Raw genomic sequence first — 27,531 nt, 5'->3', positions numbered from 1 at the left:
ATTGACTTGGAGTTACATTGTGTTGTTTAAAGGGGTATTCCGCCCCTAGACATCTTATCCCCTATCCAAAGGATAGGGGATAAGATGTCAGATCGCCGCGGTCCCGCTGCTGGGGACCCCTGGGATCCCCGCTGCGGCACCGCGCTATAATTACAGCACAGAGCAAGTTCGCTCTGCACGTAATGATGGGCGGTACAGGGGCCGGAGCATCATTATGTCATGGCTCCGTCCCTCGTGATGTCATGGCCCGCCCCTTTCAATACAAGTCTATGGGAGGGGGCGTGGCAGTCGTCACGCCCTCTCCCATTGACTTGCATTAAGGGGACGGGCCGTGATGTCATGAGGGGTGGCGCCATGACGTCACGCTGCTCCGTCCCCCGTATCGCCCGTCATTACGCACAGAGCGACGATCTGACATCTTATCCCCTATCCTTTGGATAGGGGATAAGATGTCTAGGGGCGGAATACCCCTTTAAGTGTTCCCTTTATTTTTTTGAGCAGTGTATAAAATATGAATAAACCACTTGCTATAACTTGCTATAACTTGCTATAACCTCTTCGCAAGCGCCGCCTTTATACGGTGGATGACGCAATACCTTTGCGCATTCCATCGTATATAGGCGGCGTTCATTAAATGGGCACTCCCGCGGTGCTGATCGGGTTAATTAGCTAAAGTCCCGGGGTGTCTGACATTTGATACCCCATTTGATAAACCCGATCAGCGATCAGGTTAGCAGGGGCGGCGGGTGTGTGGCGGGTGTGCGGCGGGCTCGGTGGGTGCAAGGAGAACCGGAGGTCCGGTGGCCGCAGCCACGATGACGGGGGTAAGTGTCCTCCCCCTTACAAGTTGCAAAACTGCAACGCCCAGCATGTCCAGACAGCCAATGCCTGTCTGGGCATACCGAGAGTTGTAGTTTTGCAAGATCTGGAGGACCACAGTTTAGAAACCACTACACAGTGGTCTCGAAACTGTTGTCCTCCAGATGTTGCAAAACTACAACTCCCAGCATGCCCAGACAGACATTTGCTGTCTGGGCATGCTGGGATTTGTAGTTTTGCAAGATCTGGAGGACCACAGTTTTGAAATCACTGTGCAGCGGTTTCTTAACTTTGGCCCTTCAGATCTTGCCAAACTACCAGCAAGCCTGGCAACAAGCAGCTGTCAGTACATGCTGGGAGTTGTAGTTTTGCAACAGCTGGAGGCACACTGGTCGTTAAACACGGAGTTAGTCTTTTACCTAATTCAGTGTTTTCCCACCAGTGGGCCTCCAGCTGTAGCAAAACTACAACTCCCAGCATGCACAGTCTGTCAGTTCATGTTTAGAGTTGTAGTTTTGCAACAGCTGGAGGTTTTCGCCCGTAAACACCTCCTACCCCCCACAATGTGAATGTACAGGGAACATTCACACGGGCAGGCTTTACAGTTAGTTTCCTAATCCAAGTTTGAGCTGTGGCAAATTTTCCACTGCAACTCAAACTCCCAGCGGGAAACTCACTGTAAACCCATCCCTGTGTGAAAGTACTCTAAAAACACTAAGTACACTACACAAAATAAAAAGTAAAACACTACATATACACCCTTACACAATTACCCCCCAATAAAAATGCGTTTCCAGAACAGAGCCTCCAGCTGTTGCAAAACAAAAACTCCCGGCATTGCTGGACAGCCATTGACAGTCCAGGAATGCTGGGAGTTTTGCAATAGCTGGAGGCACTTTGTTTGGGAAACACTGCCATAGGGTATTTGTGGTGGTGGAGGCAAGAGTAACGCTTGCATCCGTGTCCACCCTTATGCAAATCCCTAATTTAGGCCTCAAATGCGCACGGCGCTCTCACACCTCGGAGCCCTGTCATAGTTCACGGCAACAGTTTAGGGCCACATATGGGGTATTTCCGTACTCGGCAGAAATTGTGTTACAAATTTTGTTGGGCTTTTCCTCCTTTTACCCCTTATGAAAATTAAATATTGGGGTCTACACCAGCATGTTAGTGTAAATTGTTGCCCCATACTTTTCCTTTTCACAAGAGGAAAAAGGAAAACAAGACCCCCAAACAAGGGGGCACAACAAGGCTCAGGAGTGACAGCGCCATGTACATTTGAGGCTTAAATTGATAATTGGCACAGGGGTGGCTGATAGTTACAGCGGTTCTGACATAAACGGAAAAAAAAACACCCACATGTGACCCCATATTGGAAACTACACCCCTCACGGAACGTAACAAGGGATATAGTGAGCCTTAACACCCCACAGGTGTTTGACAAATTTTCGTTATAGTTGGACATGAAAATGAAAAATTTTATTTTTTTCACAAGAATGCTGGTGTTAACCCAAAGTTTTTTTTTCACAAGGGGTAATAGTAAAAAATGCCCCCCAAAATTTGTAACCCCATTTCTTGAGTATATAAATACCCCAAATGTGTATGTAAAGTGCTCTCCAGGAGAACTACAATGCTCAGAATAGAAGGAGCGCCATTGGGCTTTTGGAGAGAAAATTTGGCTGAAATTGAAGGCCATGTGCGTTTACAAAGCCCCCATGGTGCCAGAACAGTGGACTCCCCCCAAATGTGACCCCATTTTGGAAACTACACCCCCCCCCACGGAATGTAACAAGGGGTGCAGTGAGCATTTACACCCCACAGGTGTCTGACAGATTTTTGAACAGTGGTCCGTGAAAATGAAATTTTTTTTATTTTCATTTGCACAGCTCACTGTTCCAACAATCTGTCAAATGCCAGTGGGGTGTAAATGCTCACTGCACCCCTTATTACATTCCGTGAGGGGTGTAGTTCCAAAATGGGGTCACATGTGGGGGGTCCACTGTTGTGGCACCACGGGGGGCTTTGTAAATGCACATGGCCCCGACTTCTATTCCAACCAACCTTCTCTTCTGAGCATTGTAGTGGGCCCATAGAGCAGTTTACTTCCATATATGGGATATTTCCATACTCAAAAGAAATAGTGTTAAAAATCTGGGGGCTTTTTCTCCTATTACTCCTTATAAAAATGAAAATTTTTTGGGGAAAGCCAGCATTTTAGTGAAAAATAATAAAATTTTTCATTTTCACGTCCATATTTAGTGAAAATTTGTCAAACATCTGTGCGGTATTGAGGGTCACTATACCCCTTGTTACGTACCTTCAGAGGTGTAGTTTCCAAAATAGTATGCCATGTTTTTTTTCTTTTTTGCTGTTCTGGCACCATAGGGGCTTCCTAAATGCCCCATGCCCCCCAAAAGCCATTGCAGCAAAATTTGCTTTTCAAAAGCCAAATGTGGATCATTCTCTTCTTAGCATTGTAGTTTGCCCGCAGAGTGCTTTATGTCCACACATGGGGTATTTCCATACTCAGAAGGAATGGGGTTACAAATTTTGGTGAGGCATTTTCTCCAATTACCCCTTATAAAACTTGTAAATTTGGGGAAAAACCAGCATTTTAGTGGAATTTATTTTTCATTGACACCTTCCACTTTAACGAAAAGTCCTCAAACACCTGTGGGATGTTAAGGCTCATTGTACCCCTTGTTACGTTCCTTAAGGGGTGTAATTTCCAAAATAGTATGCCATGTGGTTTTTTTTTTTTCTGCTGTACTGGCACCATCGGGGCTTCCTAAATGCAACATAAGCCCAAATAACCATTTCAGCAAAATTTGCTTTTCACAATTCCATTGTCACTTTTCTGAGTCCTCTAGTGCACCCACAGAGCACTTGACATACACATATGAGGTATTTCCTTACTCGAAAGAAATTGGGGAACAAATTTTGGGGAACATTTTCTCCTTTTACCCCTTGTAAAAATAAAAAATGGCTCTACAAGAACATGTTAGTGTAAAATTTGAAGATTTTGAATTTTCTCCTTCACTTTGCTTCTTTTCCTGTGAAACACAAAGGGTTAACCAAGTTTCTGAATATCATTTTGAATAGTTTGAGGGGTGTAGTTTATATAATGGTGTAATTTATGGGGTATTTCTCACAGAAAGGTCTCTCAAATCCACTTCAAACTGAAGTGGCCGCTGAAAAATTATGATTTTGAAATTTTCATGGAAAACTGGAAAATTGCTGCTAAACTTTAAAGGCATTTTTGTATACTATTTGTATACTATTTGATGTAATGTGGATTGTGGAAAGGTGTGTTCTTATTTTACCGAAAATTATGCTAAATGTCAAAAACGAACATAAATAAAGAATAAAAAAAAAAAGCCCTTAAATGTCTTCAAATAGTAAAAAAAAAATTCAACTTTACGATGCCAACATAAAGTAGACATATTGTGTATGTGAATCAATATATAATTTATTTGGTATGTCCATTTTCCTTACAAGTTTTAAAGTAAAAAAGAAAAAGCTACATTTTCTAATTTTTCATGAAATTTGGGAATTTTATTTACCAAGAAATGATGCATGAAATGATGATGAAATGAAGTATAGACGAAAATTTACCGCTAACATAAAGTAAAATATGTCACGAAAAAACAATCTTGGAATCAAATTCATAAGTTAAAGCATCCAAGAGTTATTAATGCTTAAAGTGACAGAGGTCAGATTTGCATAAAACGGCTGCGTCCTTAAGGTCAAAATGGGCTAAAGGGGTTAAAGGGGTTTTCCAGCGGGAGGGAAAGACACTCAACAATGTGTAAAAAATTATTCTAACGCTCAACCCCCTCTTGCTGCAGCCTTTCTTAGGTTTTGTTGTGGAGTTTCAAATTTAGGTGTGGATGATGAACTAGATGAAATAAAAACTAAACAAAAAACCGATGCTGCTTCTACTCTCTTTTTTTCTCTTTGAATCCATTCACACCAGGAGTGGTTTAAAAAAAAGAGTAGAAGTAACATCTGTTCTTCACATTACTAAATGCATGATGATACACACCTAGTTTTGGCTTCAAAACTGCACCACAAAATGTAAACCAACCACAAGAAAACAGCACATTATAGGGGTACCCTTTGGGTATGTGCACACTACAGAATCTCCAACTGGACAAATTCCGAGCAGAGATCCTAAGGGTGGATGGAGCTGTCAGCGCTAGGACCACATGGTCACAGCCGGTCCCCATAGTGAGCAATGCATTCCGCTCCATATTCATGATGCTAATCCAACATTCCACCACATTCCACTAATCTGTTCTATTGGATAGAAATCTGGTGACTGTGATGGCCACTGAAGTACAATGAACTCACCTAGATCAAAAAAACAGTTTCATATGATGTGATAGAGTATATTGTGAAGATTGATACTTTGTGGTCATAAAGGGATGGACATGGTTAGCAACAATACTTAGGCAGGTTGTTGCTTTTTTTCAGTTGTCAAAACTGTGCCAAGAAAATGTCTCACACACATTACACCACTACCACCAATCTAAACCGCTGATACAAGGCAGGATGGTTTCTGAATGTCTTAGCCAGAATCAAGACTCATCAGAAAAGGCAACATTCTTCCAGTCTTTCATTGTCCAGTTTTGGTAAGCCTGTGCAAATTTTAGCCACAGCTACCTGTTCTTAGCTTAGAGGAGTGGCACCCAGTGGGGTCCTTTGCTGCTGTAGCCCATCTGTTTCCAGGTTGTAAGGAGTGGTCATTTAATTTACTGTTGCCTTTCTCTACAACTGTCGCTCACTGGATATTTTCTCTTTTTTTTGGAGACTTCTCTATAAATCTTAGAGATGGCTGTGCATGCATATCCCAGTAAATCAGCAGTTTCTGTAATACTCAAACCAGCCATTTTGGGACCAACAATTATGCCACGTTCAAAGTCACTTAATCCTCTTTCTTTTTCGTTTCTGATGCTCTGCTTGAAATTCAGCAAATTTTTTGATCTACATGCCTTAATGCATAGAGTTGCTGCCGTATGATTGGCTGATTAGCTGTTTGTGTTAATAAGCTTTAGATGAACCTAAAAAAGGGTCAGTGAGTGTACATAGAGTGTACTATAGGCAGGGCCCGGGATGATGTACAAAAAGAATACCTTTACATACTCCTTCAGCTCATCAACAATCCTAAATTTCCCCCACCAGAATTGCAGAAATAATGTCCCTCGGTCCTCGGTCAATGACATAAAGGAAGAGACTGATGAAGTCAGTTACTGGCTGCAGTGTCACATTCTCAATGTAAAGGGATAGCATAAAAACACTCTTGGTGGGATCATTTGAATTGAAGTATGCACTGCAGCAGATTTGTAAATTACTTCTATGTAAAAATCTTAATCCTTCCAGTACTTATCAGCTGCTGTATGAACTATAGGTAGTTGTATAGTTCTTTTCTGACTGACCACATTTCTCTCTGCTACCACCTTTGTCTGTGTCAGGAACTGTCCAGAGAAGGAGAGGTTTGCCATGGGGATTTGTTCCTGCCCCGGACAGTTCCTGACATGGACAGAGGTGGCAGCAGAGAGCACTGTGGTTAGACAGAAAAGAACTACTCAACTTCCTCTGTAGTATACAGCAGCTGATAAGTACTGGAAGGAATAAGATTTAGAAATAGAAGCCATTTACAAATCTGTCTAACTTTTTGGCACAAGTTGATTTAAAAATTAAAATTGTTTTCCACCGGAGTACCCCTTTAAAGACCAGAAAACAAAAAGTAAAATGTATCAATAGTTACATGTACTGCAAAATAAGAGAATTCAAAGGTGCAACTCCTTCTGCTAAAACATAAGAACGAAAATTTATGGGATCCTTATTGCCAAAAAAGCTTGGTTTTGAGAGATTAATGGTAGAATTTGTCAGTAAATATTGATGTGCTATAAAGAAGTTGATACAAGGAGTAATGAGTCATTTAAAGTATAAGGGACTTTAAATGACCAAATTAGCCCCTATTTTACATTTCTAATTTACAGTAAAAGATGAATAATTATTTGGCTTAAAACATAACTTGCATAATTAAATATCATCTTTTATTCTGTTAAATAAATGATAAATTGATTCTGTAATGGAGAACTGCTTGTGGCTAAAATAAAATAAAGATATCTGCTATCTGAGGCAGTAAAGAGTTTAAGAGTGTAAGGAATGGTTGTTTTGTGTTATATATTTATTTACTATAATAATCTCCTCTTGGTTGTATCTTTAAATGGGCACTGTCATCATCTTTATTTTTTATAAGTTGTACTGCTAATGTAGTACAACATATTGCTAATATACTTTAAAAAAAATGTGTATGTGTGTCTACATAGCTTATTTTTGCACTTGAAAAGCCGGCCACTAGGGGGTCTCCCTCCTAGAGGCCGGCTGCAGAGCGTTGAAATCACCGCTGAATTCGGTCTGATCCTGGCCGGGCATCAGTCCAAATTCTGTCAGCCAGTGCTTGCTCCCTGCCTGTCAATCAGACAGGCTGGAGCGAGTGCTGTGAATGCTGGGGCATGTACACCCGACATGTACAGACTGGTGGCAGGCAGCACGCGCACTGGTACCGGGTCTCGGCAGTGAAATTGTGCAGGGCAGGTCTGGCGATGCTCCTATACTCCTCCCCACTGGATAGCACATGCATTGAGAAACAGGGAGGAGGAGACCCTGGAGCAGCCTGCCGTGCTATAGGGAGCACTGCATAGATGAGGTAAGGGCGGAAGCTGGTGCCCAGCAGGCTTCAGTGACGTCTCGTCTGCTGGGGAAGTTGGCTTCCTGCTCAGTGAGAGTAAGCAGCGTGAGAGGCAGCAAAAAAGACTTTAGAAGGTAGGAAAAAGTTTTTTAAAGGCAGGGAGGGGGTTAGGGAGAGATACCAATCGGTAGGGACAGAAAAAAATAAAAGATGATGGGAGCTACTCTTTAAGAATATGTAATAAAACAAATATCCTACCAGACACCCTTCACTTGCACATTATCCGTAAACTATTATTTTTAGCAATTTTTTGGTCATGGGAGTTTAATAGCTGTGATCCTGTTTTTAAAGGTTATTTTAATTGGTAAGATTGCACTAGATCAAAGTGTTTTTTTATTTTTCAATTTTTATTAGTCTTTTAAATATATAACTTTTAAGTGATCAGGGTGGCACAGTTGTTGTTTTTTTTTTGTGTTTATTTTATATATGTTTTTGTAATTATTGGTGCCCATATACCATATTCATAGACTAAAGTCATCCAAACCTGCTGACTGGAGGTGTGGGGAAAAAGTTGAGCACAATGAATTTCAACTGCAAGATCATTTTGTTTTTGCTGAGATGAGCAACTGCCAGAGCTGTCTAGCTGTGGCTTACCCCTCCTCTCTCCATAGTATAAATGTCTAGCTGTGGTTTACCCCTCCTCTCTCCATAGTATACATAATAACTAGCTGATCAGTGGGTGTCCTACGGCTGGGACCCCACACAGGAACAAAATGATCCCTGAAATAAATGGTGCACATCACGAGAGCACCACAAGCGCTCTAGTCATTCTTTAAGGGGCTTCCAAACAGTAAGAAGTGTTTAAATGTTCAGCAGCCATATTGTTACGCCAAGCGCTCCGGGTCCCCGCTCCTCCCCGGAGCGCTCGCTACACTCTCCTCACTGCAGCGCTCCGGTCAGATCCACTGACCCGGGGCGCTGCGATACCGCCTCCAGCCGGGATGCGATTCGCGATGCGGGTAGCGCCCGCTCGCGATGCGCACCCCGGCTCCCGTACCTGACTCGCTCTCCGTCAGTCCTGTCCCGGCGCGCGCGGCCCCGCTCCCTAGGGCGCGCGCGCGCCGGGTCTTTGCGATTTAAAGGGCCACTGCGCCGCTGATTGGCGCAGTGGTTCCAATTAGTGTTATCACCTGTGCACTTCCCTATATCACCTCACTTCCCCTGCACTTCCTTGCCGGATCTTGTTGCCATCGTGCCAGTGAAAGCGTTTCCTTGTATGTTCCTAGCCTGTGTTCCAGACCTCCTGCCGTTGCCCCTGACTACGATCCTTGCTGCCTGCCCCGACCTTCTGCTACGTCCGACCTTGCTTCTGTCTACTCCCTTGTACCGCGCCTATCTTCAGCAGCCAGAGAGGTTGAGCCGTTGCTAGTGGATACGACCTGGTCACTACCGCCGCAGCAAGACCATCCCGCTTTGCGGCGGGCTCTGGTGAAAACCAGTAGTGACTTAGAACCGATCCACTAGCACGGTCCACGCCAATCCCTCTCTGGCACAGAGGATCCACTACCTGCCAGCCGGCATCGTGACAGTAGATCCGGCCATGGATCCCGCTGAAGTTCCTCTGCCAGTTGTCGCTGACCTCACCACGGTGGTCGCCCAGCAGTCGCAACAGATAGCGCAACAAGGCCAACAGCTGTCTCAACTGACCGTTATGCTTCAGCAGTTACTACCACAGCTTCAGCAATCATCTCCTCCGCCAGCTCCTGCATCTCCTCCGCAGCGAGTGGCCGCTTCTGGTCTACGACTATCCTTGCCGGATAAATTTGATGGGGACTCTAACTTTTGCCGTGGCTTTCTTTCCCAATGTTCCCTGCACCTGGAGATGATGTCGGACCAGTTTCCCACTGAAAGGTCTAAGGTGGCTTTCGTAGTCAGCCTTCTGTCTGGAAAAGCCCTGTCTTGGGCCACACCGCTCTGGGACCGCAATGACCCCGTCACTGCCTCTGTACACTCCTTCTTCTCGGAAATTCGAAGTGTCTTTGAGGAACCTGCCCGAGCCTCTTCTGCTGAGACTGCCCTGTTGAACCTGGTCCAGGGTAATTCTTCCGTTGGCGAGTATGCCGTACAATTCCGTACTCTTGCTTCAGAATTATCCTGGAATAATGAGGCCCTCTGCGCGACCTTTAAAAAAGGCCTATCCAGCAACATTAAAGATGTTCTGGCCGCACGAGAAATCCCTGCTAATCTACATGAACTCATTCACCTAGCCACTCGCATTGACATGCGTTTTTCCGAAAGGCGTCAGGAGCTCCGCCAGGATATGGACTCTGTTCGCACGAGGCGTTTCTTCTCCCCGGCTCCTCTCTCCTCTGGTCCCCTGCAATCTGTTCCTGTGCCTCCCGCCGTGGAGGCTATGCAGGTCGACCGGTCTCGCCTGACACCTCAAGAGAGGACACGACGCCGCATGGAGAATCTCTGCCTGTACTGTGCTAGTACCGAACACTTCCTGAAGGATTGTCCTATCCGTCCTCCCCGCCTGGAAAGACGTACGCTGACTCCGCACAAAGGTGAGACAGTCCTTGATGTCTACTCTGCTTCTCCACGTCTTACTGTGCCTGTGCGGATGTCTGCATCTGCCTTCTCCTTCTCTGCTGTGGCCTTCTTGGACTCCGGATCTGCAGGAAATTTTATTTTGGCCTCTCTCGTCAACAGGTTCAACATCCCGGTGACCAGTCTCGCCAGACCCCTCTACATCAATTGTGTAAACAATGAAAGATTGGACTGTACCATACGTTTCCGCACGGAGCCCCTTCTAATGCACATCGGACCTCATCACGAGAGGATTGAACTTTTGGTCCTTCCCAATTGCACTTCTGAAATTCTCCTTGGACTTCCCTGGCTTCAACTTCACTCCCCAACCCTGGATTGGTCCACTGGGGAGATCAAGAGTTGGGGGCCCTCTTGTTCCAAGGACTGCCTAAAACCGGTTCCCAGTAACCCTTGCCGTGACTCTGTGGTTCCTCCCGTAACCGGTCTCCCTAAGGCCTATATGGACTTTGCGGATGTTTTTTGCAAAAAACAAGCTGAGACTCTACCTCCTCACAGGCCTTATGATTGTCCTATCGACCTCCTCCCGGGCACTACTCCACCCCGGGGCAGAATTTATCCTCTGTCCGCCCCAGAGACTCTTGCCATGTCTGAATACGTCCAGGAAAATTTAAAAAAGGGCTTTATCCGTAAATCCTCCTCTCCTGCCGGAGCCGGATTTTTCTTTGTGTCCAAAAAAGATGGCTCTCTACGCCCTTGCATTGACTACCGCGGTCTTAATAAAATCACGGTTAAGAACCGCTACCCCCTACCTCTCATCTCTGAACTCTTTGATCGCCTCCAAGGTGCCCACATCTTTACCAAACTGGACTTAAGAGGTGCTTATAATCTCATCCGCATCAGAGAGGGGGATGAATGGAAAACGGCATTTAACACCAGAGATGGACACTTTGAGTATCTGGTCATGCCCTTTGGCCTGTGCAACGCCCCTGCCGTCTTCCAAGACTTTGTTAATGAAATTTTTCGTGATCTTTTATACTCCTGTGTTGTTGTATATCTGGACGATATCCTGATTTTTTCTGCCAATCTAGAAGAACACCGCCAGCATGTCCGTATGGTTCTTCAGAGACTTCGTGACAATCAACTCTATGCCAAAATAGAGAAATGTCTGTTTGAATGCCAATCTCTTCCTTTCCTAGGATACTTGGTCTCTGGCCAGGGACTACAAATGGATCCAGACAAACTCTCTGCCGTCTTAGATTGGCCACGCCCCTCCGGACTCCGTGCTATCCAACGTTTTTTGGGGTTCGCCAATTATTACAGACAATTTATTCCACATTTTTCTACCGTTGTGGCTCCTATCGTGGCTTTAACCAAAAAAAATGCCGATCCCAAGTCTTGGCCTCCTCAAGCGGAAGACGCCTTTAAACGGCTCAAGTCTGCCTTTTCTTCGGCTCCCGTGCTCTCCAGACCTGACCCATCTAAACCCTTCCTATTGGAGGTTGATGCCTCCTCTGTGGGAGCTGGAGCTGTCCTTCTACAAAAAAATTCTTCCGGGCATGCTGTTACTTGTGGTTTTTTTTCTAGGACCTTCTCTCCGGCGGAGAGAAACTACTCCATCGGGGATCGAGAGCTTCTAGCCATTAAATTAGCACTTGAGGAATGGAGGCATCTGCTGGAGGGATCAAGATTTCCAGTTATTATTTACACCGATCACAAGAACCTCTCCTACCTCCAGTCTGCCCAACGGCTGAATCCTCGCCAGGCCAGGTGGTCTCTGTTCTTTGCCCGATTTAATTTTGAAATTCACTTTCGGCCTGCCGATAAGAACATTAGGGCCGATGCTCTCTCTCGTTCCTCGGATGCTTCTGAAGTTGAACTCTCTCCGCAACACATCATTCCTCCTGACTGCCTGATTTCCACTTCTCCAGCCTCCATCAGGCAAACTCCTCCAGGAAAGACCTTTGTTTCTCCACGCCAACGCCTCGGAATCCTCAAATGGGGCCACTCTTCCCATCTCGCAGGTCATGCGGGCATCAAGAAATCTGTGCAACTCATCTCTCGCTACTATTGGTGGCCGACTCTGGAGACGGATGTTGTGGACTTTGTGCGAGCCTGCACTATCTGTGCCCGGGATAAGACTCCTCGCCAGAAGCCCGCTGGTTTTCTTCATCCTCTGCCTGTCCCCGAACAGCCTTGGTCTCTGATTGGTATGGATTTTATTACTGACTTACCCCCATCCCATGGCAACACTGTTATTTGGGTGGTCGTTGATCGATTCTCCAAAATGGCACATTTCATCCCTCTTCCTGGTCTTCCTTCAGCGCCTCAGTTGGCTAAACAATTTTTTGTACACATTTTTCGTCTTCACGGGTTGCCCACGCAGATCGTCTCGGATAGAGGCGTCCAATTCGTGTCTAAATTCTGGAGGGCTCTCTGTAAACAACTCAAGATTAAATTACATTTTTCTTCTGCATATCATCCTCAATCCAATGGACAAGTAGAAAGAATTAACCAGGTCTTGGGTGATTATTTACGACATTTTGTTTCCTCCCGCCAGGATGACTGGGCAGATCTTCTACCATGGGCCGAATTCTCGTATAACTTCAGAGTCTCTGAATCTTCCTCCAAATCCCCATTTTTCGTGGTGTACGGCCGTCACCCTCTTCCCCCCCTCCCTACCCCCTTGCCCTCTGGTCTGCCCGCTGTGGATGAAATTTCTCGTGATCTTTCCATCATATGGAGAGAGACCCAAAATTCTCTCTTACAGGCTTCATCACGCATGAAGAAGTTCGCGGATAAGAAAAGAAGAGCTCCTCCCATTTTTTCCCCTGGAGACAAGGTATGGCTCTCCGCTAAATATGTCCGCTTCCGTGTCCCTAGCTATAAGTTGGGACCACGCTATCTTGGTCCTTTCAAAATTTTGTGCCAGATTAATCCTGTCTCTTACAAACTTCTTCTTCCTCCTTCTCTTCGTATTCCTAATGCCTTTCACGTTTCTCTTCTTAAACCACTTATCATTAACCGTTTCTCTCCCAAATCTGTTCCTCCCACTCCTGTTTCCGGCTCCTCGGACATCTTCTCCGTCAAAGAGATTCTGGCATCTAAAAAGGTCAGAGGGAAAACCTTTTTTTTAGTGGATTGGGAGGGTTGTGGTCCAGAAGAGAGATCCTGGGAACCTGAGGACAACATCCTAGACAAAAGTCTGCTCCTCAGGTTCTCAGGCTCTAAGAAGAGGGGGAGACCCAAGGGGGGGGTACTGTTACGCCAAGCGCTCCGGGTCCCCGCTCCTCCCCGGAGCGCTCGCTACACTCTCCTCACTGCAGCGCTCCGGTCAGATCCACTGACCCGGGGCACTGCGATACCGCCTCCAGCCGGGATGCGATTCGCGATGCGGGTAGCGCCCGCTCGCGATGCGCACCCTGGCTCCCGTACCTGACTCGCTCTCCGTCAGTCCTGTCCCGGCGCGCGCGGCCCCGCTCCCTAGGGCGCGCGCGCGCCGGGTCTTTGCGATTTAAAGGGCCACTGCGCCGCTGATTGGCGCAGTGGTTCCAATTAGTGTTATCACCTGTGCACTTCCCTATATCACCTCACTTCCCCTGCACTTCCTTGCCGGATCTTGTTGCCATCGTGCCAGTGAAAGCGTTTCCTTGTATGTTCCTAGCCTGTGTTCCAGACCTCCTGCCGTTGCCCCTGACTACGATCCTTGCTGCCTGCCCCGACCTTCTGCTACGTCCGACCTTGCTTCTGTCTACTCCCTTGTACCGCGCCTATCTTCAGCAGCCAGAGAGGTTGAGCCGTTGCTAGTGGATACGACCTGGTCACTACCGCCGCAGCAAGACCATCCCGCTTTGCGGCGGGCTCTGGTGAAAACCAGTAGTGACTTAGAACCGATCCACTAGCACGGTCCACGCCAATCCCTCTCTGGCACAGAGGATCCACTACCTGCCAGCCGGCATCGTGACACATATAAAGAGTGAATGGAATACTTGCAATGCACACAGTTTGTTATTCCTTCTTTTATGGATAGGGTATAACATGTTGAGATGCAAAAAGTCCATCACTTTAACAACCTTGGAAACTTATTGGTGAAGTTCTCTTATGGACCTAGTTTTTCAACTATATGTTGTTTAGTATATTTTTATAGCCGGTGATAGATAATGACTATTGCCAAAAGCTTATCTAGGCTGTATCAGTGGAATGCCGATCACACTGTGTAATGCCTTAGGCAAACATTATACAATGGATGTAATCTAATGATTTCACATAAAAGTGTAAGATAAAAAATAAAAAAGCCTATAAAACTATATAAAACCCCCTTCCGTAATAAAAAATTAAATGACCCTTTTACCATTTTACAACAGAAAAAGTTAATTAACATATTTTGTATCACCACATGCGTAAATGTTCAAACTATTAAAATATAATGTTTATGACCCTGCATGTTAAACTGTGCATACGTAAAAAAAATACCAAATACCAAAAATCACAGATTTTTTATCACATCAAATATCAGATTTTTTTTAATAAAAAGCAATCAAAAAGTCCCATCATAACAAAAATTATACCAATAAAAACTAAAGATCACGTAATAAATAAAAAGTTACAGGGTTCAGAAAAGGACAATTTAATGCCTACCAATTTTGTTAAAACAATTTAGCATCTTTTTAAATAGTACAATAAAAGAAAAACTATATAAATTGGGTATCTTTTAATGGCATTGACCTACAGAATAAATAATGTATAATTTTAGCAAGTATAAAGTGCACTGCATAGAAACCAACCCCTCCACCCCCCCCCCCACAAAAAAAATTGCACAACAATTTGTTTTATAAATTTCCACCCAAAAATGATAATTTTTTGGTTTTGTGGTACACTTTATAGTACAATGAAAGATGTTATTACAAAGTACAATTGGTTGTGCAAAAAACAAGCCCTCATATGGGTCTGTAGGTGGAAAAAGAAAAAAGTTGTGGATTTCAAAAGAAAAGGAGGAAAAAACGAAAATGCAAAAATGAAAATTATTCTGGTCCTTAAGGCAAAATTTTTTTTGTCTTTAAGGGGTTAAGATTTGGTGGAAGTCTGATATGCAGCTGTGATTTGCTAATAAATGATTGCAATCCGAGCAACCTGCTTTCCATAAGGTAGCTTTCTAAACCCTCATGTATACTGTATGAGCCCCTTTAGTATACAAAGAAGCCATGATTGTTAGCACAAAAAAAGTGCTAGTAGGTATTCTATGTGTACGGTGTCCATTTTAAGATATTGTCAGTCGTCAGCCATAACTCCGTCCTCCGTCAGGTCAAACGGTGTCCCGCCTCCTCCCTCAGGCCAATCTCCGTCAGGCGCAACTTCCTCCCCCCTCCTTTGTCATCCTAAAGTCTCTTATCCGAAACTCCATCATCCCTCAGACGTAAAACTTTCCTGCCGTGTAGCAGGGCTGAGTCAGTGTCGGCTCTCTGCTATATGGGTTCTGCTGTACACGCTATTCAATGTCAGCTCTGCTATACAGACTCTGTAGCACATGTAGTGTCTGTAGTGTACACTTGCAAGTTTTACAGTTTCGACTCTGCTATACATTCTGTGCAGCGTCGGCTCTGCTATGCGGCAGGAAGTTACGTCTGAGGGAGAATCGTCTGAGGCATGATGGCTGAGGGAGGAGGGAGTTGTGGTTGAAGGACGTAGGCGATTGGTGTGGGGTAGGAGGCGGGATGCCGTTTCACCTGATGGAGGATGAAGTTGCGGCTGACGACTGACGGCGATTGGTCTGAGGGAGGAGGCAGAATGCCATTTTCCCTGATAGAGGACGGAGTTACGGCTGACAATGTCCTAAAATGGACACCGTATACGTGACATATTTTTACTTGCCACAACATTTATTACTGTTGAAAAATCAATCATGCCTTATAGTAAGAAATGAAAATCTGTTGAATGTTCTATTTCTGACAAATATTTTTCCTAAAAATGTTTGCTTACATGTTTAGAAATTCCATCCATTTTAAAAATAAGGTTCAAGATCAGACATTCTGCAAATGACTTGCTGTAATTTTTAACACCTTTTAAGGGTAATTAATCACTATGTTGATGCTGCCTTATGTGAGGGCAGAATGAAATAGTGACAGACACTTTGTTGTCTGGGAATTTTCTGTCATTTTGTTAGAGCCTCAGCCTACTATGAGTTTGAGGCAGGATTCTGATGTATTCATGAGATGTGGGTTCCCTCTGCCCTCCTGTCACTGAATGACAGCTGTCTCCCTATCGCTATGCATAGAGAGTAAAAGGGGTTAATTAGAAGAACCCACATCTCATTGGACCCCCATTTAACAGCTTTGGCATCATGTTGCAACAACATGTGAGTTTACTATTATAATATATTGTTTACAGATAACAGACAAACTACTGAAAGCAGAAGTGTCTGCATTATTTTATGTTACCCTTGGAGAGAACCGCTTAAATGTGGTCACAGATTTCCTTTAAAAGTAAAATTACTTTTTCATTGCCCCTCCATTGATGTATTTGGGTTAACAACTATATAAGTAGGTCAGCAAAAAGGTTTTAATTAAAAATGGCTAAGCTCCAGGAGAGTATAAAAGCTGATAATGAATAGTGAGCCGTGGCCATTATCAGGATTTCATAGTCTTTTTCAAAATTGCAAATCAAATGAGTTTCTTTCAGTATTACTTTATTGAATTAGAACTAGTTCATTGTTTCGGGCCAAAGAAGACATACATGGTTTATTTAGTATTCTGCTGGTTGGCCTAGCTGGGACAAACCTATTTCATCTACTTTAGAGATGAGCGAGTTTATGAAAAATTTGATTCAGACGATTCACAGAATTCTCCGGAAAAAAAATTGGTTTAGTACAAATTTATTTGTGTTGAATGTGTATTAAAAACTGCAATTTCTGGCCTACAGAGAGCCTCAATAGGGGTGTAGAACACTTTGCCTTGCTGTAACATGCATAGGGTGTGTGCTGGGTTAGTGAAATAATACTGTAATTCAGTATTACATGCAGATTTCAGGCATCGCTTTTAAAAACACTGTCGTAGAGCGGCACAATGACAGAGCCTGGAGGTGGCATCAGTATGTGGAGACCATATAGTGGCTGAATGACACAGCGGGGAGATGGCTACAGCATTAGGAGACTATATAGTGCCTTAATGACACAGCGTAGAGGGGGAGGCAGCATAATGAGACCATATAGTGGCTGAATGACACAGTGTGGAGGTGGCAACAGCCTGACGAGACCATAGAGCCTCACAATTGAAAAGATTAAAGATATTTTTTAACATTTAAATTGAATATTTCACATAGATGAACCTAAAAAGTTTTATTTAATGTGCCAGCAGCATGAGGAGACCACATGGCATTACAGTGACACAGCCTGTAGTTGGCGGCAGCATGAGTAGACCATATAGTGACTGAATGACACAGCTTGGAGTTTGCGGCAGCAAGAGCAGACCATATAGTGGCTTAAAAACACAGCCTAGAGTTGGTGGTAGCATGAGGAGGCCATAAAGTGGCTGAATGACACAGCCTGGAGTTGGTAACAGCATGAGGAGACCATTTAGTGGCTGAATGACACAGCGTGGGGGGGGGGGCAGCATGAGGAGACCATATAGTAGCTGAATGACCCAGCCAAGAGGTGGCAGCAGCCTGAAGAGACCAAAGGGCCTCAAAATTGAAAAGGTTAAATATATTTTTTAACATTTAAATTGAAGATTTCAGATAGATGAACCTAAAAAATGTATTCAATATGCCAGCAGCATGAGGAGACCACAAGGCGGTAAAGTGACACAGCCTGGAGGTGGCAGAAGCATGATGAGACCATATAGTGGTTGACTGACACAGCCTATAGTTGGCGGCATCATGAGGAGACCATATAGTGGCTGAATGACACAGCCTGTAGTTGGCGGCAGCATGAGGAGACCATATAGTGGCTGAATGACACAGCCTAGAGTTGTCGGCAGCATGAGGAGACCATATAGTAGCTGAATGACACAGCCTGGAGGTGGTGGAAGCTTGAGGAGACCATATAGTTGCAGAATAGCTGGAGGTGGCTGGAGACTTTAACAGGAACAAAATGGTACACCACTTAGATGTACGCATGTGGTTTGCACTTATGAGGGGAGGACAATGCGCTCCAGTACGCTTAAAAACAATATTTGTCTACAACACCAGCAGGTGTGTACTTTTGTTTGGCCTTTCACAGTATCTGGGCCCTTAAGACTTTAACCCCTTAAGGACCAATACAAGTGAACCTGTACTCCCCTGACAGACCAGACCTGTTTTTTTTTAAATTGGGGATGTCTGACTTTAATAGAGAATTACTCTGGTAACGTTTTGCCAATCACGATAATTCTGACAATGTTTTTTTGTCACAAGTTGTCCTTCATGTACATAGTAGAAATAAGCCGATATCATTTGTAGTTTTTTTTTTTACAATGCAAGAAATCATGAAATAAAAAAATAAAGATATTTTGCTATTTTAACACTAATAGGTTGCAAATATTTATACTTTCTCACCAAATAGTTTATGAAACATATACTTTCAGATGTCTACTTTATTTTGAAAGTATTTTTGTTTTTAATTAACATTTTTAAATGAATTAGAAGCCTAACAATTTAACTTGAAATTTTGAAAAGTTTGAAAATTTGAAAAGTACATCTTTCTTTTACTGTACGTGCCATGCAATGTTTGCAGAAATTTGAAAGTGGTAGAACATAGGAACCCCCCCCCCCCTCCCAAATGACCCCATTCTAAAAATTAGACCCCTCAAGGTATTCACTAGGGGGTACAATGAGCATTTTAACACCATAGTTTTTTGGCAGGAATTATTACAAAGGCAGTGTTAAAAATTCAAAATTTGCTTTTTTTCACAAATGCATCATTTGTGGGACATATTTTTTTTTACATAGCTTCTGAAATTGAAAAAAATGCACCATATATTTTATTGAGCTGCTCAGCTTGTGTTTGGAAATACCCCCACTTAGGCCATATTTGGTTCCTTGGCCACGTGGTAGAACCCAGAAGGAAAGGAGCGCCATTTGGCTTTCAGGGCATCATTTTAGGCCGGATGGATTATAGGCCGCACTTCATGCCTGCAAAGGGTTTTAGCTGCCAGAACCATACAGAACCCCCATAAGTGACTGCATTTTGGAAACAACACCCCCTAAAGTATTTACCTAGACTAAAAGTGAGTACTTTGAGTCCTTTTTGTGTGGCTGGAATGGTTAGAAAGTCAGTGGAAAAATTTTAATTTTCTTTATTTTTTTTCACAAATGCATCATTTGTGGGACATATTTTTTGTACATTGCAGCTGAAAAGTAGAAAATGCGCCCCATATTTTATTACGCTGTTTGTCCTGTGTTCGGTAATATCCCCGCTTAAGCCATATTTGGTTGCATGGCGACATGATGGGACCCAAAAGAAGAGGAGCCCCATTTGGCTTTCAGGATATCATTATAAAAATTATAGGCTGCTCTTCATCTTGCAAAGAATTCTAGCTGTCAGAACAAAACCGAACCCCCAGAAGTTACCCCATTTTCGAAACTACCCCCCCTAAAGTATTCACCTAGGGCAAAAGTAAGTACATTGAGCCCTTATTGTGTGGCTAGAATTATTTTGAAGTCAGTGGAAAAAAATAGAAATTAGCTATTTTTTCCACAAATTCTTTATTTGTGGGACATCATTTTGGTACAGTAAGTTGCTTTTGAAATGGAGGAAATGTGCCCCTATTTTATCACGCTGTTCGTCTGATGCTGGACAGTACCCCTACTTAGGCCATATCTGGTTGCCTGACCGCCTGGTAGGACCAAGAAGAAGAGGAGCCCTCTCTGGCTTTCAGGGCATCATTATATGAATTATGGACCCCCCTCCATGCCTGCAAAAGATTTGAGCTTTCGGAACAATACCGCACCCCTTCAAGTGTATTTGCTGGACCAGGGAACACTCTCATTGGTCCCTGGTCGGCTAGCAGTGAAGCGTGGCTGCAACATACTGTTGAAACGCAGTATGAACAGGACGCAGGGTAGGGTCACATAGAGTACATCCGTTGCTTATTTCACACCACGGATGCTCCCCGGCAGTCACAAGGGCGAGATCACTGCTGCGGCTGGGTAGCTCAATGTGTCTGCTCATGACTGCCGTCGGTAAATCTGCCGATATGAGTGGACACACAAAGTTACCCAGCCGCAGCAGGGAGCTCATTATTGTAACTGCTGGCGGGCATCCGCTGCATCCGCTTCAAATATGCTGCAGATGTGCGCCGTGTGATACTACACATTATGTGTTTTTATTTTTATTTTAATTTATTTAAAAACTGTGTTCTTATTTTTATTAAATTTTTTACACTTTTTTGAATTTTTTACACTTTTTTTTACACTTTTTTACACACATTGTTTTAACACTTCTTTTTACACTTTTATTTATTTTATATTTCTTTACACTTTTTTTATGCTTTGGAATACTTAGAATTCCAAAGCATTGCAGTTATATGCTGTCTGCTAGTTTTACACTGGCAGGCAGCATATCAGGACATGCCTCTGGGGTGCGGCACAGAAGTCAGGGGGAGCTCCCTCACTTCCAACCGAGATTACTTCGGTCCCGGGAGTGTGGCAGGGTCCCGGCTGTGTGTTACAGCCGAGTCCCTGAGGCGATCTTGTGGGTGCACTGGGCAGCACCCACGAGAACCATGGAAGTGTATGGACAAAATGGTACACCACTTAGATGTATGTATGTGGCATGCACTTATGAGGGGAGGACAATGCGCTCCAGTACGCTTAAAAACAATATTTGTCTACAACACCAGCAGGTGTGTACTTTTGGCTGGCCTTTCACAGTATCTAGGCCCTTAAGACTTTAACAGGAGCAAAATGGTAAACCATTTAGATGTATGTACGTGGTATGCACTTATGAGGGGAGGACAATGCGCTCCAGTATGCTTAAAACAGTATTTGTCTACAATACCAGCAGGTGTGTACTTTTGGCTGGCCTTTCACAGTATCTAGGCCAGATGACTTTAACAGGAGCAAAATGGCACACCACTTAGATGTACGTTATTTGGTATGCACTTATGAGGGGAGGACAATGCGCTCCAGCACACTTAAAAACAGTATTTGTCTACAACACCAGCAGGTGTGTACTTTTGGCTGGTCTTTCACATTAACTAGGCCCTTAAGACTTTAACAGGAACAAAATGGTACACCACTTGGATGTACGCACAGATTGCACAATATGTTTTTAGTGCTCTGCTCACACTAACTGGCTGGCTACTATTAGCTTTTCAGTTGTTGTACACACCAGTGCTGCAGCACACAGTCACTGTGTACTACACCAAAAAATGTAGTTTCTCCCTCAATCTCACTCCCTTCCCTATCAGTGCTTCTAGGCTGGATTTGGGCTTGAGGTGTATTGCTGCTGTAGAAAAGCTTTTCTGTGCAACACACTTCTCTCTATCCCTCTCTCTCTGCAAAAGAATGCTGATGAGATTGGAAGGAGAATCGCTGCTGTGAAAATGCTTTTCTGTGCAACACACACTGCTCTCTGTCCATCTCTGTAATAGAATGCTTATGTGACTGGGAGGTGAATCACTGCTGTAAAAATGCTTTTCTGTGCAACACACACTGCTCTCTGTCCTTCTCTCTGCAATAGAACACTGATGGAGAAAAACTGTTCCAGGTTAAACCCCCCCAAAGGACGAGGGGGCACTCCCTCCGTCTGGAGAAAAAAAAGTTTAGTCTCAAGGGGCGACACGCCTTCTTTACCGTGAGGACTGTGAATTTATGGAACGGTCTACCTCAGGAACTGGTCACAGCAGGAACAATTAACAGCTTTAAAACAGGATTAGATACATTCCTGGAACAAAATAAGATTAATGCTTATGAAGAAATATAAAATCTCATCCCTTCCCCAATATCGCGCCACACCCCTACCCCTTAATTCCCTGGTTGAACTTGATGGACATATGTCTTTTTTCGACCGTACTAACTATGTAACTATGTAACTATGTAACTATGTGACTGGGAGGAGAATCACTCCTGTGAAAATGTTTTTCTGTGCAATACACAGCGCTGTCTGTCCCCCTCTCTCTCTCTCTCTCTCTCTCTGTAATAGAACGCTCATGTGACTGGCCGCAAGATGGCTGCCAAATTATGTAGGGCTGTTACATCACGGGGGTGGCTGGCTGCTGATAGGCTGCATGTTATTCAGGGTCATCCCGCCTACCCGCCTTCCCAGGATTCCTTGCTCCATGTCCTCACATGTGGAACCGCCATTTTAGATGCCCGTCCTTGGACTGCACTAAATGGAGTCTAATTAAGCGATCCACGCAATCGCATTCATTACAAATCTAATTTTTCCTGAAATTCGTAATGAATGCGGATTCATCAGATTCAATTTGCTCATCCCTAATCTACTTATTTAACCTTAAACAAAGAGCGTTTGTTTACTTTTTTGGGGGGATGAAGGGATGGAGCCTCCATCTAAGATTTTGTTTAAAAAAATTCACATAAACAATTTTTTAGACATCAAAATGGAAACCAGACTGAACTTATTGAATTCAATGTGTTCATCTGACATGCAGACAATATGGCAACAATATTGTTTTCATATTATTTCATTATCAACTTGCAGTTAATAAAATCTTAGAGGCAGGTGTCATACAAAGCCTGGTTATAGGCCTGCATGTTCTATTAGTTTTATTTTGAATCCTCTATTGCAGTGGTCTTCAACCTGCTGACCTCCAGATGTTGCAAAACTACAACTCCCAGCATGCCCGAACAGCTGTTGGCTGTCCGGGCATGCTGGGAGTTGTAATTTTGCAACATCTGGAGGTCCGCAGGTTGGAGACCACTGCTCTATTGTATTGTGTTTAGGCCCATACTGTAGTGTGTTTGATTAGGTTATAAAAGTGGCCCATATGTGACTGTGTTTGATTTGCATGAACGGAGTTAAATCATTAGCTTTCTCCTTATCTTTCTACATTTCAAGTTCTGTGTATATACAATATATATTGTGACACTGAGGCAGGTTTTAGGGCAATGAAGGGGTGTTTTTCCAAGGCTTTTAACCTAGGTGAGCTAGCAGAGAGGCTCATCAGGTGCCTAATTAATGAGGCCAGCAGAAGTCTGCTTAGAAGGAAAGGAAACAGAATAGTCTGGGCTCTCCCCAGCAGATGGCTGTAAAGGGGGAAGGCAGGGGTCCTTGTGAGGAGCACACTGCCAGGAGCTGTGAGTAACCCAACAGTGAAGTGGACAGACAAGGAGTCTTCGCACACACAGTAAGAGACTGTAAACACTGTGTGTGAACAGTGAGTAAACAGTGTGTGAACATCGTGTGTGAACCAGTTGATAGTCAGGGCATGCTGGGTTGTGTAGTCAGTGACTGGACGGTCTAGGATTTTGTTTGTTCCTGTGTTATGTTTTTTTATTTATCCTGCAATGTGTCTAATAAAGCTGTCGAGTAGCCAGACGTGCATAAAGAACTGTTGTTTACCTGCTGAATGAAGTAGAAACATGTCCTGTGGCTGTGTCAAGGACGATCCCAGAGCTAACCCCAGGGTGAAATCCTTACACTATATATATATATATATATATATATATATATATATATATGAAAAAGACCTCATTGAGCAGGTTGAAACGTTGCAGTTCACATTTGGGTGAATAAAACCACTTTTTGTATTGGATCGCTGGAGTGCTGTATTGTTGTTGTTTTGGAGATTTCTATTCATTGGGACGTGGTCAAGTCTGACGCAGGACTGAGCACCCGCCTGGATCCTGGGATCTTAATCCCACACAGTTCCACTTTAATTGTGTAATTATCATATATATATATATATATACACCTTTGAAACGCAGTACATATTCACATCTCAAGTAGGATAACTGTATGAAATTACATAGGGGGCATATCTGCCCACATATATTTCATTTGCAGGAAGTGAAATAGCATCTAGTGTTTGAATGTGCCATATCTTAATATCTAATGTACGGAGGGTTCATCCTGAAATATATTTAGAATCAGCGGGGTCTCAGCTTCTAAAGGAGACCAAATATGGTTGGCCTAAGATGATGGAACGAGGGAATATCTAGTTGTGGCTTTGTGCTTGTCTCAGACTAGTCCTATCTGATGTCTAACCAATTGACTGGCAAATGGATATATGTCAAGCTGAAATTATTGTACCAGGCGCAGCAGGCATCCTATTGCCCATTTTCTGATCTTGTGCATCAGTTGAACTGTTTTGATCTCACCCTGTAAGTATCATATTCCACTCATCTTCCAGGTTTGCCCCCATCTCAGGAGAGGTACCAGGAAGTAGATAAGAGGAAGGGATAAAAAGATTGTGATAGACAATGTGCCTTACAGCCGCAGCACAGAAAGCCTTCACGGGACATCCTAACTTAGTGTTACTTTAGACCTAAGAAAATTTTTTTTTTACAAGGGGTAAAAGGAGAGAAGGCCCCCCAAAATTTGAATCCCAATTTATCTCGAAGGAAATACCTCATATGTGAATGTAAAGTGCTCTGTGAGTGCACTAGAGGGCTCAGAAGGGAAGGAGCGACAATGAGATTTTGGAGAGTGAATTTTGCTGAAATGGTTTTTGGGGGGCATGTCACATTTAGGAAGCCTCCATGGTGCCAGAACAGCAAAAAAAAAACATACATGGCATGCTATTTTGGAATTCAAGGAACATAACAAGGGGTACAGTGAGCCTTAACATCCCACAGGTGTTTGACGACTTTTCATTAAAGTCAGATGTGTAAATGAGAAAAAAAATCACTAAAATGCTTTCCCCCCCCCCCCCAAACTTTCCATTTTTACAAGGGGTAATAGGAGAAAATGTCCCCCAACATTTTTATCACCATGAGTTTGAGTATGGAAATACCCCATATGGGGATGTAAAGTGCTCTGCGGGTGAACTACAATGCTCAGAAGAGAAGGAGCGCCATTGAGCTTTTGGAGAGAGAATTTGTTTGGAATGGAAGTCGGGGGCAATGTGCGTTTATAAAGCCCCCATGGTGCCAGAACAGTGGATATCCCCCCATGTGACCCCAATTTGGGAAACTACACCCCTCACAGAATTTAATAAGGGGTGCAGTGAGCATTTAATATACTTCTATGGGAGTGCATAGAATTTCAGCAAATGGTACTGGATAACTTTATATAATTGAAAGAAGGATAAATGTGCAAATTTACGGAGACCTTCTTGTTTCTCCACATAGTAGTCGTCTTGAAGCTGTCATTACCAACAAAGGGTTTTGTACAAAGTATTACATAAATATCAGTAAGCGTGTTCACTTCACATTATTACACAATTACACACAACTTAAATTCTGGGCTTATTTTCCTCTTCTTTCTACGTATGGATGTATTGGGTTGTTACCAACATCTAGTGAAAGTTTGTCAATAGCATCTTTGGAAATATATTTAGCGAGAAAAGTTGTAACATGTTCAATACTTGTTTTCGCTGCTTTACTTTAGCCATACGTACCACCAGATGTGTTTCTGATGCTGTCAAATATGTCACAGCTGCAATCTTTTTGAGTTCAGATAAGACCATATTGGTAAATATGAAAGGAGGTTAGGTTATTAGAGCAAGACTTCATATATTTTAATTTATGGAAAATAGATAAAACTTTTGGTATGTAATTTCTAATTAGTTTAGCAGTATTTACCAAATATTGTACTTACTTTGTGTGTACACTTTTATTTAACCTGTTGGAGACCAAGAGCGTATAGGTACGCCCTTGCCGCCGGGTACTTGAGGACCAAAGGGGTACCTGTACACCCTGGTCCCTTTAGCAGGGTTGGAAGTGTGCTTGTGAGCACGCTTTAGACCCCGTGGGTCCCGACTGCTATCAGCAGCCATGACCCAGGGTTAATGCCGGGCACCGCCGATCGGGCCGATGCCCGGCATTAACCCTTTAGACGCCGTGATCACCGCAATATTGCAGTGTCTAAAACAAAAGTAAAAGTGTCCCGGCAGCTCAGCAGAGCTGATTGGGACCATAATGGTGAAACCGCAATGTCCGGCTCAGCTGAGAGGATGGCAGGAGGGCCTTTACCCTTTGGTATTCTGCTGCTCCAGCCAGGCTCTGCAGGCTGGAGCAGCAAGCACCGATAACACTGATAAATACTATGCTATGGCATAGCACTGAACAGTATATGCAATCAAAAAATTGCATGTTATATAAAAAAAATAAAGCGTTAAAAGTAAATTTTTTACCCCCCTTTTTCCATTTTTTTAAATAAAATAAAAATACGCCGCATGCGTAAATGTCCGAACTATTAAAATATAAGGGTAGCTAAACCACACGGTCGATGGCGTACACATAAAAAAATAAAGTCCAAAATTGTAAATTTTTGGTCAGTTCATATACGATAAAAAAAGTTATAAAGGAGATCAAAAAGTCCCATCAAAACAAAAATGGTACCGATAAAAACTACAGACCACTTTGCAAAAAAATTAGCCCTCATATAGCCCCACATGTTGAATAATAAAAAAGTTATAGGGGTCAGAAGATGGCAATTTTAATTTTGGTGCATGTGATCATAGCTTTTTAAAGTTTTACATAAATTGGCTATCCTTGTAATCGTATGGACCTACAGAATAAAGATAAGGGGTCATTTTTACCGAAAAGTGCACTGTGTAGAAACGGAAGACCCCAAAAATGACAAAATTGCGTTTGTTTATTCAATTTCACCCACAAATAAGTAGTTTTTTTTTGTTTTGCCGCAGATTGTTATGAAATAAGTGGTCATTACAAAATACAATTAGTGACACAAGAAATAATCCCTTAAATGGGTCTGTAGGTGCAAAATTAAAAGCTTTATGATTTTTAGAAGGGGAGGAGGAAAAAACTAAAGTGCAAAAATTTAAATTGGCCTGGTCCTCAATGGAAAACTGTCACCTTGATCACCCACCCTAAACCCAATACATTGGCTCATAGTGTGGATGACAAGGGATCCAAAGAGGGGTCACTTATTATAATCAGCACTGTTATTACCAAAATATGCACTGGCAAAGTTCCCCTTCTGAATTCAGGGAGTCGGGCGCAGGAGGCGGGGCCCCGCAGGCTGCTTCTTTCCGTCTTCTCAATCAGCCATCTCCTTAGTTAGCATATTCATATTCTGCAACTCTACGTCCTAATGACGTGAGTCGCATGTCACTTGAGCGCTGCGCTCTGTCCATAGAGCGCATGTGCTGGCAGTTTACATACAGCTCTCATGTCCTGAGCTCTGACTGTTGAAAGCTGTCATGTGAGAGCTGTACTCATGAGAGCTGTAGTCATGTGAAAGCTGCATGTAAACTACCTGCGCATGCACTCTACCGACAGAGCGCAGCGCTTACGTGACATGCGACTCACGTCACTAGGATATAGAGTCACAGAATATGAATATGCTAACTAAAGGGACGGCTGATTGAGAAGACGGAAAGAAGAAGCCGGAGGGGCCCCGCCTC

At 43.5% G+C, this 27,531-nt stretch overlaps 1 long non-coding RNA gene across 1 annotated transcript in view; it reads right to left on the bottom strand.

Moving 5' to 3' along the window:
- The window catches only part of LOC130360729 (uncharacterized), a 38,243-nt gene extending 11,047 nt beyond the window's left edge, over positions 1–27,196 (bottom strand). The window contains exon 1 of the long non-coding RNA XR_008890775.1: positions 27,077–27,196. This is a non-coding gene — a long non-coding RNA (uncharacterized LOC130360729). The remainder of the gene's footprint in view (positions 1–27,076) is intronic.
- Between the last annotated feature and the right edge of the window lie 335 nt (positions 27,197–27,531).

Source organism: Hyla sarda, chromosome 3 (assembly GCF_029499605.1).
Source record: "Hyla sarda isolate aHylSar1 chromosome 3, aHylSar1.hap1, whole genome shotgun sequence".
NCBI lineage: Eukaryota > Metazoa > Chordata > Amphibia > Anura > Hylidae > Hyla > Hyla sarda.
Note: the sequence above shows the minus strand (reverse complement) of the source record. Positions and strands in the feature narration are given on the sequence as shown.